The following is an 18,166-nucleotide window of genomic DNA, read 5'->3' on the forward strand; positions in this document are numbered from 1 at the left end:
GTGTCCGGGAAAAACTCTGGAGCTGCTAAAGAGGCAAGAGACTTTTACTTGCCTGTCTGTTTCCTCGTGCATGAGGAGAGGGGATACAGAGAGCCACATAAAAGAGCGTCAGAGACAGGCGCAAGCTGCGGCTATCAGCACGGATCCCAGAGACGAGCATGAGATGCTAAGGCAGCTGCTGTAGCCATCAAGAAGTCTGTGTGCAAGCACAGGTCACTATCCACACATCGCCTCCCAGGAGCCTGTGCAGCCTGCCACTGCCAGGGTCCCGTGATCTAGGGAAAACTTCCCCAGGAGAACACACGGCAAACTCGGGCTGCTGCAATGTCACTCTGGCCTCTGCCGCTGCAGGCTTGCCCCACATCCGTTCCCCTCCCTACCCCCGATCTGAGTGAGCCAGAGCTCCTGAATCAGCTGCTTCCTTAACGGCGTCCTTTCTGAGCGAAGAACAGATGCTCTCAGGCGACCTATATGCAGAGGCGGGTCCCAATACAAAGCTGAAACCCAGGAGGTGTGCAAACAAAAAGAGAATGGGAAATCTCTCCAAGCAGCCTCAGGAGCCCTGTATTAAATCTCCACAATCAACTTGATGTGCATATGTGGAATACCTGAACAGACAATGAATTATCCCAAATTGAGGAGGTGGACTTTGGTAACAACGATATATATATATATTTTCGTTTTTCTGTTTTTGTGGGTGGGTATGTGTATGCTTATGTGTGTGATTTTGTCTGAATAGCTTTGCTTTTACCATTTGTCCTGGTTTCTCTCTGAACGTTTTTTTTTTTAATTACTTAACTAATTCTTTTTCTTAATAATTATATTTTACTTAATAACTTTATTTTATTTTATTTTATCTTCTTATTTCTTTCTTTCTATTTTTCCTCCCTTTTATTCTGAGCCATGTGGAGGACAGGCTCTTGTTGCTCCAGACAGACATCAGTGCTGTGCCACTGAGGTGTGACAGCCAAGTTCAGGACACTGGTCCACAAGAGACCTACCAGCTCCATGTAATATCAAATGGCGAAAATCTCCCCGAGATGTACATCTCAAAGCCAAGACCCAGCTCCACTCAACAACCAGCAAGCTACAGTGTTGGACAACCTATGTCAAAAAACTAGCAAGACAGGAACTCAACCCCATCCATTAGCAAATAGGCAGCCTAAAATTATAGAAAGGCCACAGACACCACAAAACACACCACCAGACGTGGACCTGCACACCAGAAGGACAAGATCCAGTGTCATGCACCAGAACACAGGCACTGGTCCCCTCCATCAGGAAGCCTACACAACCCACTCAACCAACCCCAGCCACTGGGGACAGACACCAAAAACAATGGGAGCTACGACCCTGCAGCCTGCGATAAGGAGACCGCAAACACAGTAAGTTAAGCAAAATGAGAAGACAGAGAAAAACACAGATGAAGGAGCAAGGCAAAAATCCACCAGACGTAACAAATGAAGAGGAAATAGGCAGTCTACCTGAAAAAGAATTCAGAATCATGGTAGTAAAGATGATCCAAAATCTTGGAAATTGAATGGAGAAAATAAAAGAAACTTTTAACAAGGACCTAGAAGAACTATACAGCAAACAAACAGTGATGAACAGCACAATAAATGAAATTAAAAATTCTCTAGAAGGGATCAATAGCAGAATAACAGAGGCAGAAGAACGGATAAGTGACCTGGAAGATAAAAGAGTGGAAATAACTACTGCAGAGCAGAAAAAATTGAAAAAAATGAAAAGAATTGAGGACACTTTCAGACACCTCTAGGACAACATTAAATGCACCAGCATTCAAATTATAGGGATCCCAGAAGAAAAAGAAAGGAACTGAGAAAATATTTGAAGAGATTATAGTTGAAAACTTCCTTAATATGGAAAAGGAAATAGTTAATCAAGTGCAGGAATCACAGAGAGTCCCATACAGGATAAATCCCAGGAGAAACACGCCAAGACACATATTAATCCAACTATCAAAAATTAAATACAAACAACCAATATTAAAAGCAGCAAGGGAAAAACAACAAATAACACTTAAGGGAACCTCCATAAGGTTAACAGCTGATCTTTCAACAGAAAGTCTGCAAGCCAGAAGGGAGTGGCAGGAAATACTTAAAGTGATGAAGGAGAAAAACCTACAACCAAGATTACTCTACCCAGCAAGGATGTCATTCAGATTTGATGGAGAAATTAAAACCTTTAGAGCTAACAAAAGCTAAGAGAAGTCAGCACCACCAAACCAGCTTTACAGCAAAGGCTAAAGGAACTTCTCTGGGCAGGAAACACAAGGAAAGGAAAAGACCCAAAACAATTAAGAAAATGGTAAGAGGAACATATATATTGATAATTACATTAAATGTAAATGGCTTAAATGGTCCAACCAAAAGACATAGATTGGCGGAATGGATACAAAAACAAGGCACGTATATATGCTGTTTACAAGAGACCCAATTCATATCTAGGGACACATGCAGACAGAAATTGAGTGGATGGAAAAAGATATCCCATGCAAATGGAAATCAAAAGCAACCTGGAGTATCAATTCTCATATCATTCAAAATAGACTTTGAAACAAAGACTATTACAAGAGACAAAGAAGGACACTACATAATGTTCAAGGGATCAATCCAAGAAGAAGAGATAACAAATGTAAGTATTTATGCACCCAACATAGGAGCACCTTAATACATAAGGCAAATACTAACAGCCATAAAAGGGGAAATCGACAGTATCGCAGTCATAGTAGGGGACTTTAACACCCCACTTTCACCAATGGACAGATGATCCAAAATGAAAATAAATGAGGAAACACAAGCTTTAAATGATACGTTAAACAAGATGGACTTAAATAATATTTATAGGACATTCCATCCAAAAACAACAAAATACACATTCTTCTCAAGTGCTCATGGAACATTCTCCAGAATAGGTCATATCTTGGGTCACAAATCAGGCCTTGGTAATTTTAAGAAAATTGAAATCATATCAAGTGTCTTTTCCGAAAACAACGCTATGAGACTAGATATCAATTACAGGAAAAAATCTGTAAGAAATACAAACACATGGAGGCCGAACAACACACTACTTAATAAGCAAGAGATTACTGAGGAATTCAAAGAGGAAATCAAAAAATACCTAGAAAAAAATCACAATGAAAACACGAAGACCCAAAACCTATGGGATGCAGCAAAAGCAGTTCTAAGAGGGAAGTTTATCGGAATACAATCCTAACTTAAGAAACAAGAAACATCTCAAATAAACAACCTAACCTTACACCTAAAGCAATTAGAGAAAGAAGAACCAAAAACCCCCAACGTTAGCAGAAGGAAAGAAGTCATAAAGATCAGATGAGAAATAAACTACAAAGAAATGAAGGAAATGATAGCAAAGATCAGTAAAACTAAACACTGCTTCTTTGAAAAAGAAAACGGCCAGAAGAACCAGGGGTAATACGGGAATAAAGATGAAGACCTACTAGAGAATGGAATTGAGGATATGGGGAGGGGGATGGGTAAACTGGGCCAAAGTGAGAGAGTGGCATGGACATATATACACTACCAGGCATAAAATAGATAGCTAGTGGGAAGCAGCCGCATAGCACAGGGAGATGAGCTCAGTGCTTTGTGAACAACTAGTGGGGTGGGATAGGGAGGGTGGCAGGGAGGGAGCTGCATGAGGATAGAGTTATGGGGGCATATATATATGTATAACTGATTCACTTTATTTTAAAACAGAAATTGAGACACCATTGTAAAGCAATTATACTCTAATAAAGATGTTAAAAAATTAAAAAAAACTAAAAGGTGGTTCTTTGATAAGGTAAAGAAAATTGATAAACCATTAGCCAGAGGGATCAAAAAAAGGAGAGATGCCTCAAATCAATAGAATTAGAAATGAAAAAGGAGAAGTAACAACTGACACTGCAGAAATACAAAAGATCATGAGAGATTACTACAAGCAACTCTATGCCAATAAATTGGACATCCTGGAAGTAATGGAAAAATTATTAGAAATGTACAACCTGCCGAGACTGAAACAGGAAGAAATAGAAAGTATGAACAGACCAATCAATAGCACTAAAATTGAATCTGTGATTATAAATCTTAAAACAAACAAAGCCCAGGACGAGGTGGCTTCACAGGCGAATTCTACCAAACATTTAGAGAAGAGCTAACACCTATCCTTCTCAATCTCTTCCAAAATATTGCAGAGGGAGGAACACTCCCCAACTCATTCTACAAGGCCACCATCACCCTGATACTAAAACCAGAAAAAGATGTCACAAAGAAAGAAAACTACAGGCCAATATCCCTGATGAACATAGATGCAAAAATCCTCAACAAAATACTAGCAAACAGAATCCAACAGCACATTAAAAGGATCATACAACATGATCAAGTGGGGTTTATTCCAGGATTGCAAGGATTCTTCAATATATGCAAATTAATCAACGTGATACACCATGTAACAAATTGAAGGAGAAAAACCATATGATCATCTCAATAGATACAGAGAAAGCTTTTGACAAAATTCAACACCCATTTATGATAAAAGCCCTGCAGAAAGTAGGCATAGAGCGAACTGTCCTCAACATAATACAGGCCATATATGACAAACCACAGCAACATCGTCTTCAATGGTGAAAAACGGAAACCAGTTCCACTAATATCAGGAAAAAGACAAGGTTGCCCACTCTCACCACTATTATTCAACATAGATTTGGAAGTTTTAACCACAACAATCAGAAAAGAAAAAGAAATAAAAGGAATCCAAATTGGAAGAGAAGAAATAATGCTGTTACTGATTGCAGATAACATGATACTATACATAGAGAATCCTAAAGATGCTACTAGTAGTAGTAGTAGTTTTCTTCGTAAAGAAAACTACTAGAGCTAATCAATGAGTTTGGTAAAGTAGCAGGATACAAAATTAAGGCACAGAAATCTCTTGCATTCCTATACACTAAGGATGAAAAATCTAAAGGTGAAATTAAGAAAACACTCCCATTTACCATTGTAACAAAAAGAATAAAATATCTACGAATAATCCTACCTAAAGAGACAAAAGACCTGTATGCAGAAAATTATAAGACAAGGATGAAAGAGATTAAAGATGATACAAATAGATGGAGAGATATACCATGTTCTTAGATTTAAAGAATAAACATTGTGAAAATGACTCTACTACCCAAAGCAATCTACAGATTCAATGCAATCCCTATATAACTACCACTGGCAATTTTCACGGAACTAGAACAAAGAATTTCACAATTTGTATGGAAACACAAAAGATCCCGAATAGCCAAAGCAATTTTCAGAACAAAAAATGGAGCAGGAGGAATCAGGCTCCCTGACTTCAGCCTATACTACAAAGCTACAGTAATCAAGACAGTATGGTACTGGCACAAAAACAGAAACATAGATCAATAGAACAGAATAGAAAGCCCAGAGATAAACCCACACACATATGGTCACCTTATCTTTGATAAAGGAGTCAAGCGTATACAGTGGAGAAAAGACAGCCTCTTCAATAAGTGGTGCTGGGAAAACTGAACCGGTACATGTAAAAGTATGAAATTAGAGCACTCCCTAACACCATACACAAAAATAAACTCAAAATGGATTAAAGACCTAAATATAAGGCCAGACACTATCAAACTCTTAGAGGAAAACATAGGCAGAACACTCTATGACATAAATCACAGCAAGATACCTTTTGACACAGCCCCTAGAGAGATGGAAATAAAAACAAAAATAAACAAATGGGACCTAATGAAACTTAAAAGCTTTTGCACAGCAAAGGAAACCATAAACAAGACCAAAAGACAACCCTCAGAATGGGAGAAAATATTTGCAAATTAAGCAACTGACAAAGGATTAATCTCCAAAATTTACAAGCAGCTCATGCAGCTCAATAACAAAAAAACAAACAACCCAATGAAAAAATGGGCAGAAGACCTAAATAGTCATTTCTCCAAATAAGATATACAGATTGCCAACAAACACAGGAAAGAATGCTCAACATCATTAATCATTAGAGAAATGCAAATCAAAACTACCAAGAGATATCATCTCACACCAGTCAGAATGGCCATCATCAAAAAATCTAGAAGCAATAAATGCTGAGAAGGGTGTGGAGAAAAGGGAATCCTCTTGCACTGTTGGTGGGAATGTAATTGATACAGCCACTATGGAGAGCAGTATGGGGATTTATTAAAAAACTAAAAATAGAACTACCATACGACCCAGCAATCCCACTACTGAGTATATACCCTGAGAAAACGATAATTCAAAAAGAGACATGCACCAAAATGTTCATTGCAGCTCTATTTACAATAGCCAGGACAAGGAAGCAACCTAAGCATCCATCATTGGATGAATGGATAACGAAGATGTGGCACACATATACAATGGAATATAACGCAGCCATAAAAAGAAATGAAATGGAGTTATTTGTAGGGAGGTGGATGGAGTTAGAGTCTGTAATACAGAGTGAAGTAAGTCAGAAAGAGAAAAACAAATACAGTATGCTAACACATATATACGGAACCTAAGGGGAAAAAAAAGTCATGAAGAACCTAGTGGCAAGACAGGAATAAAGACACAGTCCTACTACAGAATGGACTTGAGGATATGGTGAGGGAGAAGGGTAAGATGTGACAATGTGAGAGAGTGACATGGACATATACACACTACCAAATGTAAAATAGATAGCTAGTGGGAAGCAGCCGCATAGCACAGGGAGATCAGCTCGGTGCTTTGTGACCACCTAGAGGGGTGGGATAGGGAGGGTGGGAGGGACGGAGATGCAAGAGGGAAGAGACGTGGGAATATATGTATATGTATAACTGATTCACTTTAAATATATCCTGCTACTCCCTTCTGGCTTGCAGAGTTTCTGCTGAAATATCAGCTGTTAACCTTATGGGGATTCCCTTGTGTGTTATTTGTTGTTTTTCCCTTGCTGCTTTTAATTTATTTTGTTTATATTTAATTTTTGATAGTTTGATTAATATGTATCTTGGCGTGTTGCTTCTTGGATTTATCCTGTATGGGGCTGTCTGTGCTTCCAGGACTTGATTTACTATTTCCTTTCCCATATTAGGGAAGTTTTCAACTATAATCTCTTCAAATATTTTCTCAGGCCCTTTCTTTTTCTCTTCTTCTTCTGGGACCCCTATAATTCGAATGTTGGTGCATTTAATATTGTCCCAGAGGTCTCTGAGACTCTCCTCAGTTCTTTTCATTCTTGTTTCTTTATTCTACTCTGCAGTAGTTATTTCCACTATTTTATCTTCCAGGTCACTTATCCGTGCTTCTGCCTCAGTTATTCTGCTATTGATCCCTTCTAGAGTACTTTTAATTTCATTTATTCTGTTGTTCATCATTGCTTGGTTCCTCTTTACTTCTTCCATATCCTTGTTAAATGTTTCCTGCATTTTGTCTATTCTATTTCCAAGATTCTGGATCATCTTTACTATCATTATTCTGAATTCTTTTCCAGGTAGACTGCCTATTTCCTCTTCATTTGTTAGGTCTGGTGTATTTTTACCTTGCTCCTTCATCTGCTGTGTGTTTTTCTGTATTCTTATTTTGCTTATCTTACTGTATTTGGGGTCTCCTTTTTGCAGGCTTCAGGTTCGTAGTTCCTTTTGTTTTGGTATCTGTCCCCAGTGGCTAAGGTTGGTTCAGTGGGTTGTGTAGGCTTCCTGGTGGAGGGGACTAGTACTTGTGTTCTGGTGGATGAGGCTTGATCTTGTCTTTCTAGTGGGCAGGTCCATGTCTGGTGGTGTGTTTTGGGGTGTGTGTGTGGACTTATTATGATTTTAGGCAGCCTCTCTGTTAATGGATGGGGCTGTGTTCCTGTCTTGCTAGTTGTTTGGCATAGGGTGTCCAGCACTGTAACTTGCTCGTCATTGAGTGAAGCTGTGTCTTGGTGTTGAGATGGAGATCTCTGGGAGATTTTCGCCATTTGGTGTTACGTGGATCTGGGAGGTCTCTTGTGGACCAGTGTCCTGAAGTTGACTCTCCCAACTCAGAGGCACAGCCCTGATGCCTGGCTGGAGCACCAAGAGCCTTTTATCCACACGGCTTAGAATAAAAGGGAAAAAATAGAAAGAAAGAAAGAAAGAAAGAGGATAAAATAAAATAAGATAAAATAATATAAAGTTATTAAAATAAAACATAAAAAATAACAAATAATTATTAAGAAAAAATATTTTTGAATTAAAAACAAATACGGACGGATAGAACCCTAAGACAAATGGTGAAAACAAAGTTATACAGACAAAATCTCCCACAGAAACATACACATACACACTCACAAAAAGAGGAAAAGGGGAAAAAATAATATATCTTTCTCCCAAAGTCCACATCATCAATTTGGGATGATTTGTTGTCTATTCAGGTATTCCACAGATGCAGGCACATCAAATTGTTTGTGGAGCTTTCATCCGCTGTTTCTGAGGCTGCTTGGAGAAATTTCCGTTTCTCTTCTTTGTTTGCACAGCTCCCGGGGTTCAGCTTTGCATCTGGCCATTCCTCTGCGTGTAGGTCGCCTGAGGGTGTCTGTTCTTCACTCACACAGGCGGGGTTAAAGGAGTAGCTGCTTCGGGGGCTCTGGCTCACTCATGCCAGGGGGAGGGAGGGGTACAGATGCGGGGTGAGCCTGCAGAGGCAGAGACCGGCGTGACGTTGCAGCAGCCTGAGGTGCGCCGTGCGTTCTCCAGGGGAAGTTGTCTCTGGATCACGGGACCCTGGCATTGGCAGGCTGCACAGGCTCCCGGGAGTGGCGGTGTGGATAGTGACCTGTTCTTGCACACAGGCTTCTTGGTGGCGGCAGCAGCAGACTTAGCATCTCATGCCCGTCTCTGTGGTCTGCACTGATAGCCTCGGCTTGAGCCCGTCTCTGGAGCTCGTTTAGGTGGCGCTCTGAATCCTCTCTCCTCACGCACCAGGAAACAAAGAGGCAAGAAAAACTCTCTTGCCTGTTCAGCAGCTCCAGACCTTTTCCCAGTCTTCCTCTCGGCTAGCTGTGGTGCACGAACCCCTTCAGGCTGTGTTCACACTGCCAACCCCAGTCCTCTCCCTGCAATCTGAAGGAAGCCCGAGCCTCAGCTCCCAGCCCCTGCCCACCCCGGCAGGTGAGCAGACAAGCCTCTCAGGCTGGTGAGTGCTGCTCGGCACCGATGTTCTGTGCGGGAATCTCTTAGCTTGCCCTCCACACCCCTGTTTTTGTGCTGTCCTCCATGGCTCCGAAGCTTCCCCCCTCCACCACCCACAGTCTCCAACTGCAAAGGGGCTTCCTAGTGTTTGGAAACCTTTCCTCCTTCACAGCTCCCTCCACCTGGTGCAGGTCCCGTCCCTATTCTTTTGTCTGTGTTTTGTCTTTTTTCTTTTGCCCTACCCAGGTACGTGAGGGAGTTTCTTGCCTTTTGGGAGGTCTGACGTCTTCTGCCAGCATTCAGTGAGTGTTCTATAGGAGCAGTTCCACGTGTAGATGTATTTCTGATGTATCTCTGAGGAGGAAGGTGATCTCTGGGTCTTACTCTTCCGCCATCTTTTCCTCTTTCCATGATATCTCTTATATGTGCAATATAAACATGAACTTATCTATAAAGCAGAAATAGAGTTACAGATGTAGCAAACAAACTTATGGTACCAGGTATTGGGGGTAGGGATAAATTGCGAGCTTGGTATTGACATATACATACTATTATATATAAAATAGATAACTAGTAATGACCTACCATATAGCACAGGGAAATGTATTCAATACTCTGTAATGACCTATATGGGGAAAGAATTTTTAAAAAGTTGACATATGTAATGTATAACTGATTCACGTTGCTGTACAGCAGAAACTAACAAAACATTGTTAATCAACTATACTTCAATAAAAATAAAAAATAAAAATATCACTGGAAATAAAGAGGGACTGTCATAAGGATAAAAATTAAATATAAATAGAAAAGAGATTTTTAGAGTGGTTCAAATCCATAACCCAACTATATGTTGTCTACAAGAAACCCTCTTTAAATATAAAGGCACAAAGTTATCACAAGGAAAGAAACTTACAGACCAGTATCATTGATGAACATAGACGCAAAAATCCTCAACAAAAAACTAGCAAACAGAATCCAACAACACATTAAAAGGATCATATACCATGATCAATTGGGAGGTATCCCAGAAATGCAAGGATTCTTCAATATATGCAAATCAAACAATGTGATACACCATATTAAAAAATTAAGGAATAAAACCATATGATCATCTCAATAGATGCCGAAAAATCTTTTGACAAAATTCAACACCATTTATGCTAAAAACTCTCGAGAAAATGGGCATAGAGGGAACCTACCTCAATATAATAAAAGACATATATGACAAACCAACAGCAAACATCATTCTCAATGGTGAAAAACTGAAAGCATTTCCTATAAGGCCAGGAACAAGACAAAGATGTCCATTCTCACCACTATTATTCAATATAGTTTTGGAAGACCTAGCCACAGCAATCAGAGAAGAAAACGAAATAAAAGGAATCAAATGGGAAAAGAAGTAAAACTGTCACTGTTTGCAGATTACATGATACTATACATAGAATATTCTAAAGATGCCACCAGAAAACTACTAGAATCAATGAATTTGGTATGGTTGCAGGATACAAAATTAATGCAAAGTAATCTCTTGCATTTCTACACATTAACAACGAAAAATCAGAAAGAGAAATTAAGGAAACAATCCCATTTACAATTGCAATGGAAAGAATAAAATACCTAGGAATAAACCTGCCTATGGAGGTAAAAAACCTGTACTCAGAAAGCTATAAAACACCGATGAAAGAAATAAAAAATGACACAAACAGATGGAGAAATATACCATGTTCTTGGATTGGATGAATCAACATTGTGAAAATGACTATACTACCCAAAGCAATCTACAGATTCAATGCAATCTCTATCAAATTACCAATGACATTCTTCACAGAATTAGAACAAACAAATTTACAATTTGTATGGAAACACAAAGACCCCAAATAGCCAAAGCAATCTTGAAAAAGAAAAACGGAGCTGGAGAATCAGACTCCTTGACTTCATATTATACTACAAATCTACAGTAATCAAGGCAGTATGGTACTGGCACAAAAACAGAAATATAGATCAATGGTACAGGATAGAAACTCCAGAGATAAACCCACACACATATGGTCATCTAATTTATGACAAAGGATGCAAGAATATACAATAGAGAAAAGACAGCCTCTTCCATAAGTCATGCTGGGAAAACTGGACAGCTACATGTAAAAGTATGAAATTAGAACACTCCTTATGCTAACACATATATATGGAATCAAAAGAAAAAAGAAAAAAATGGTCATGAAGAACCAGGGGCAAGACAGGAATAAAGAAACAGACCTACTAGAGAATTGACTTGAGGATATGGGGAGGGGGAAGGGTAAGCTGGGACAAAGTGAGAAAGTGGCATGGACATATATACACTACCAAATGTAAAATAGATAGCTAGTGGGAAGCAACTGCATAGCACAGGGAGATTAGCTCGGTGCTTTGTGACCACTAGAGGGGTGGGATAGGGAGGGTGAGAGGGAAGGAGACGCAAGAGGGAAGAGATGTGGAGACACATGTATATGTGTAACTGATCCACTTTGTTAAAAAGCTGAAACTAACACACCATTGTAAAGCAATTATACGCCATTAAAGATGTTAAAATATATATATATATATATACATATAAAGGCACATACAGATACAAATAAATGGATAAGGAAAATATTCCATAATAACACTAGTCAAAAGAATGCAAGAGTGGCTAGATTAATTTCAGACACAGCAGACTTCAAAGTAAGGAGAATTATCAGGATTAAGAAGGGGCATTACGTACAGAAAAAGGACCAATTCTCCAAGAGTATAGTTTTCAATATGTATACACCTAAAAACACAGCATAAAACTACATGAGGCAAAATCTGATAGTAGAGATACATAAATCCACTATTATAGTTAGAAACTTTAACACCTCTTTCTCAGAAATGGACAGATCCAGCAGAAAATCAGTAAGGAGATAGTTGAACTCAACACTGTTAATCAACTAGAGATAATGGACATCTTTAGAACACTTCATCCGAAAACACAATACACATTTTTCTCAAGCTCACATGGAAAACTCATCAATATAGAACAAATTCTCAGCTATAAAACACATCTTAACAAATTTAAAATAATAGAAATCATACAATCTCTGCTCTCAGACTACCAGGGAGCAGACGTTAACAAGGGAGCTAAACTATAAACAAAAACATAAAGATAGGTGGAAAATTCCAGAGCATGTGGAGATTAAACAACACACTTCAAAAAAAATGAATTAAAGTGGAAATATCAAAAGAAATGTAATTATATTTTGAACCACATGAAAATAAAAACACAACTTATCAAAATTAGTGGCATGCAGTGACAGTGGTACCTAGAAGGAAATTTACAGCATTGAAGGCATGTATGAGAAAGGAAGGAAGATCTACAATCAATAATCTAAGTTTCTATCTTGTATGACTAGAAAAAGAAGGATAAATTAACTCAAAGTTAGGATTAGAAATAAGAATTAGAGTAGAAATCAATGAAATTCAAAGCAAGAAATCAATAGATAAAATCAAAGAAATAAGAAGCTTGGTCTTTGAAAAGATCAATAAAACTGATAAGCCTCTAGTCAGGTCAACTAATAAAAAAAGCTAGAACACAAATTATTAGTATCAGAAACGAAAAGGACATAAATGCTAAAGGTATGGGCATTAAAAGGAGAAAAAATACTATGCACAACTTTATGCCCACAATTATAACTTAGATGAAATGGACCAATATTTTAAAGGATGTAATTTACCAAAATTCAAAAAGATTAAACAATCTGAATAGGCCTATATCTATTAATGAATAAAATAAATAACTAATAAATTTCCAATACAGAAAGCACCTGGACCAGACAGGTTCACTGGTGAATTCTACCGAACATTTAAGAAAGAAATTATACTGAGTCTCTTAAATCTCTTTCAGAGTATAGAAGCTGAGGGAATATATATTTTTACTAATTTTAGGAGAACAACATTATCCTAACCCCAAAATCAGACAAAGATATTAGAAGTAAAGAAAACTACAAACCAATATTTTTCACGAACATGAAATTCTCAGCAAAATATTAGCAAGTCAAATCCAAAAGAGTCTAAAAAGAATTATACACCAAGACCAAGTGGAATTTGTCCCAGGTATGCAAAGCTGGTTCAACATTCTAAAATCAATTAATGTAATCTACCATATCAACAGACTAAGCAAGAATAATCATATGATCATATCAATAGAGGAAGAAAAAAACATTTGAGCAGATTCCATACCCATATATGATAAAACTCTCAGTAAAGTAAGATCAGAATAGAGCTTTCACAGCTTGATAAAGACTACAAAATACACACAACTAACACTATACTTAATGGTGAGAAACTGGAAGCTTTCCCACTAAGATCACATACAAGAAAAGGATGTCCCCTTACCATGTCTTTTCAATACTGCACTTTATGACCTTGGTAATGAAATAAAGGAAGAAAATGAAATAAATGTTATACAGATTGGAAAGGAAGATAAAAATTGTCTTTGATCACAGATGATAAGTTCATCTATAAGAATATACAAAAGAGACAGGAAATAATAAACAATTACAGAAAGCTTGCAGGATACAAGGTTATTATATAAAACTAAATTGCTTTCGTATATACCAATTAAGAACAAGCGAAATTTGAAATTAAAACAAGATACCATTTACATTGATACACACAAAAATGAGATACTGAGGTATAAATCTAACATAATATGTACAAGATCTATATGAGGAAAACTACAAAAGTCTGACAAAGAAAATAAAAAAGAACTAAATAAATGGAGAGATATTCCATGTTCAAGGATAGGAAGACACTATTATCAATATGTTATTGCTTTTCAACTGGCCCTATATATTCAGTGTATCCCCAATCCAAATCTCAGCAAATTATTTTATGGATTTTGACAAGCTTAATCTAAAGTTTACACAGAAAGGTAAAAGACACAAAATAGCCAACACCTTATTAAAGAAATACAAAGTTAGAGTGCTGATATTCCTGACTTAAAGATTACAATAAAGCAAAAGTATTTATGACAATATGGTATTGGGGAAAAATAGGCAAAGAAATCTGTGGAACAAAATAGAAAGCCCAGAAATAAACCCCATAAATATGGTCAGCTGATCTTTGACAAAGGAGCAAAGGCAATATAAAGGAGAAAAAGGAATTATAATTGTACTGGAACAACTAGACATCCACATGCAAAAAGAAAAAATAATCTAGAAACAGATATTATACATTTCACAAAAATTAACTCAAAATAGATTGTAGACTTAAGTGTGAAATACAAAATTATAAAACTCCTAAAAGATAATATAGGAGAAAACCAAAATGATCTTGTGTATGGTGATGCCTTTTTGGATACAATACCAAAGAGACAATAGATAAACAAAATAATTGATAAGCTGTACTTTGTTAAAATTAAAAGCTTCTGCTCTGCAAATGACACTATCAAGAGAACTAGAGAATAACCACAGGTTAAGTAAGAATATTAGCAAAAGACACATTTTATAAAGGACTATTATCCAAAGTACACAAAGAACTCTTAAAACCAAGCAATAAGAAAACAAACAAACACCTTGATTAAAAATAGACCAAAAATCAACAGGGATTTATATTATAAGATGTAAAGACTCATGGAACTTAGGGAAAGAGACAAGTCCAAAAGTATTGTCACTGACCTCAAAACCGCCCTCTCAACAATTGTTAGAACTAGTATTAAGATAATCAACAATATATTATTAACATACAAAAATGTCATATTTCTGTTTACCAGAATTACATATGTGGAAATTAAAATTAAATTAAAATGGAAAACAATACTATAAAATGCACAAAAATAAAATATTAGGTATGAGTCTAGCAAACCACATACGGAATATGTAAGCTGAGAACTACAAAATACTGATGAAGTAAAACAAAGAACATATATTGATAAATAAATAGAGACATGCACTGTGGTCAAGGATTGGAATGGTCAATATTATAAAAAAAGTTAATATTCTCCAAATTGATCTATATATTTAAGTTCAGTTTCTACCAAAATCCCAACCAAAATTTTTGTAGATATAGAAAAGTTTATTCTAAAATATATAGAGAAATGCAACATAGCTAAAATAATTTTGAAAAAGAATAAAGTGTAAGGAATCACTCTTATCAATGATAGGCTTATTCTATAGCTGCAACAATCAAGACACTTAGGTATTGGAGGATGAATAAACACAAGGATGAATAAAACACACTAACCAAAAAATAGACCCACATAAATATGCCCACCTGATTTTGCAAAGGTGCAAAAAGCAATTTATTAAAGACAGTTTTTTTTTCAACTTAAGGAATTACAAGTAAATAACCATAGGCAAGAAAAAAAAATCTTTGTCTTATTCAAAATTTAACTATCAAATGGATCATAGGTTTATGTATAAATGTAAAGCTATAAAACACTTTTTTAAATAAGAGAAAATCTTACTAACTTAGAACAAAGTGAAAAGTTCTTACATAAGACACCAATGCAACCTACAGCCCTTAAAAGGAAAATTTGAGAATTTGGACATCAAAATAAAAACTTTTGCTCTGTGAGAGATCAAGTTATGAGGATGAAAAGACAAGCTACAAACTTGGGGAAATTTTTGTAAACCACATATCTGACAAAGGACTAGTATATAGAATATATAAAGAACTCTCCAAACACAAAAGTTAAAAAATCAAAGAAAAAACCAAAAAACAAATAGCAAATAGTCAAAAGACATGAACAAGGGGAGTAATGTTGAAAATGGAAAATGGTGGTGTAGGGGAATCCAAATTTCCATCTGCCCAATGCTGGAAAAACCAATCAGAATAAAAAGTTTTGGAGCCCTAGAATATACTCAAAGCCTTGCAACAATGCTTACTGAAGATAGAAACTGTTAAATTTCAGTAAGATAGTGTTGTGTCACTTTAACTTACTCACCTACCATCCCTTACTCACCAGCTCAGAGATGGCTGTGGGGAGAGTGGCCCCCATTCAATGTGTGACTTGCTGGTACCAGAGGGGGTAATAAAGGCCTTGTTGTCAATGAATTGTTATTTTTTAATAACCCCAAATTGGAAATTCCCTAGATGCCCTTTAATAGATGAATGGTTTAAGCAAACTGTAATGTGTATATATATGTACCATGTAATAATGACAGTGCAAAGGAGCAAGATTTTGGTGCATGCAACAACTTGGATGAATATCCATGGAATTATGTTGAGTGAAAAAATGCAATCCAAAAAATTTATATGCTCTGTGGTTGCATTTACAAAACATCTAAGAAATTACAAAATAATAGAAATGAAGAACAGATTAGTAGTGCCATTGGTAGAAAGGAGGGTTGTGGAGGAAACAGGGAAGTGATTGAGTATAAAAGGGCAACAGGAGGGTTCCTTGTGATGACGGAAATATTGTGTATCTGGACTGTATCAATGTCAAAATCCTGATTGTGATATTGTATTGCAGTTTTGCAAGATATTATCACTGGTGAAACTGGGCAAAGAGTGAATTGGGACTCTGTATCATTTCTTACAACTGCATGTGAAACCGTAATTATCTCAAAATACTTTTAAGTTTAATTTAAAAACATTACATAGTATATAAGAACATTTATATAACATTCTTAATGGCAGAATTGTGGAAATGGAGAGTACATTAGTGGATACCACAGGATAGAGATTGATGTGGGGAAGTGAGCGTGACTATAAAAAGAGTAACATGAGCCAATTCCTTTGTAGTGACTGACCAGTTCTGTATCTTTTTGTGTCTTGATTGCTATGGTGGTTACACAAATTATACATGTAACCAAATTACACACAACTACACATACACACACACACAAGTGTATGAAAAAAGTATGAAAACTGAGTAAAGGTTTCAGTGTAGCTAATGACATTGTGTCAATGTCAATTTCTAGGTTTTTATATTGTATTACAAGTTATATGTCACCACTGAGGGAAGCTCAAGGAAGTGTTTGCAGAGCTCTATGTGCTATTTTTACAACATCCTATGTGCTCGTTTTAGGAATTATTTCAAAATAAAAATTAAACGAATGTGAAAGCTGGTTAACGTAGGTAAATGGGAGTTTGGCAAATAAACAACTTGATTCTAGCATTCTAGAATAATGGTTAAAAGAACAAATTCTGGAGCTAGACCACCAGAGTTCAAACCTTAACTTTTCCACTTACTGCATTGTGACTTTTGGCAAGTAACTTTCACCTCTCTGTCCATAGTTTTCTCATTTCTACAAAGAACAGTGAATAAGCCATCAATTTACAGGCCAAATAAAACATACCTAAGTGTTATGTTTGGCCCACAGAATGTCAGTTTGCAACCTCTGCTAAGGACAAGTGGTTAGTATTTCTAGAAAAGTAAATTTTAGACTAATTCAGATAAAAATTTAACAATTTATCTTATAGTGCAGTGCTAAACACCTTCTCTACTGCTTATTAGCAATTTTTTCAGCACCTCTCTACTGGTAAAAAAATATATATTTATCAAGGTTTTTTCCCTACAGTTTGTATTAAAGCCAAAAAAGATATATTGCATACTTTTTTTTCAATCTATGTCCTCCTACTATGACAGAGATTACAATAAGCACCATAAGGATTGGTAGGTTGTTGATTCTCTCTTCTCTCTCTTTCTCACTCACACACACACACACACACACACACACACACACACACACTCCAAATTACTGTTAGAAATGGGTATCAATAGAATGTTTATATATTGGTTTTATTTTAAAATTATATCAAAATTTACAAAAATGTTACAAAAATAGAAAAAAAAATCATGGCCACTCTTTATCCACATCCCCCAAATGTGAACATTTTACTACATTTGCTTTATCTCTTATAAGCACCCGTTTACCCGCCACACACACACACATACACACACACACACACGCATAATTTGTTTCTGAACTGTTCAGAGGAAATTTCAGGTGAGTTCTGGCACAGAAAAGTGTGCCAGGACCACTCAGAAACCTCAAA

General features: G+C 36.6%; 1 long non-coding RNA gene across 1 annotated transcript in view; it reads left to right on the forward strand.

Moving 5' to 3' along the window:
• Positions 1–3,004: 3,004 nt before the first annotated feature.
• The window catches only part of LOC309651899, a 116,763-nt gene continuing 101,601 nt past the window's right edge, over positions 3,005–18,166 (forward strand). Inside the window, exon 1 of the long non-coding RNA XR_014258449.1 lies at positions 3,005–8,015. This is a non-coding gene — a long non-coding RNA (uncharacterized lncRNA). The remainder of the gene's footprint in view (positions 8,016–18,166) is intronic.

Source organism: Balaenoptera physalus (assembly GCF_965194825.1).
Source record: "Balaenoptera physalus genome assembly, chromosome: X".
NCBI classification, from domain to species: domain Eukaryota; kingdom Metazoa; phylum Chordata; class Mammalia; order Artiodactyla; family Balaenopteridae; genus Balaenoptera; species Balaenoptera physalus.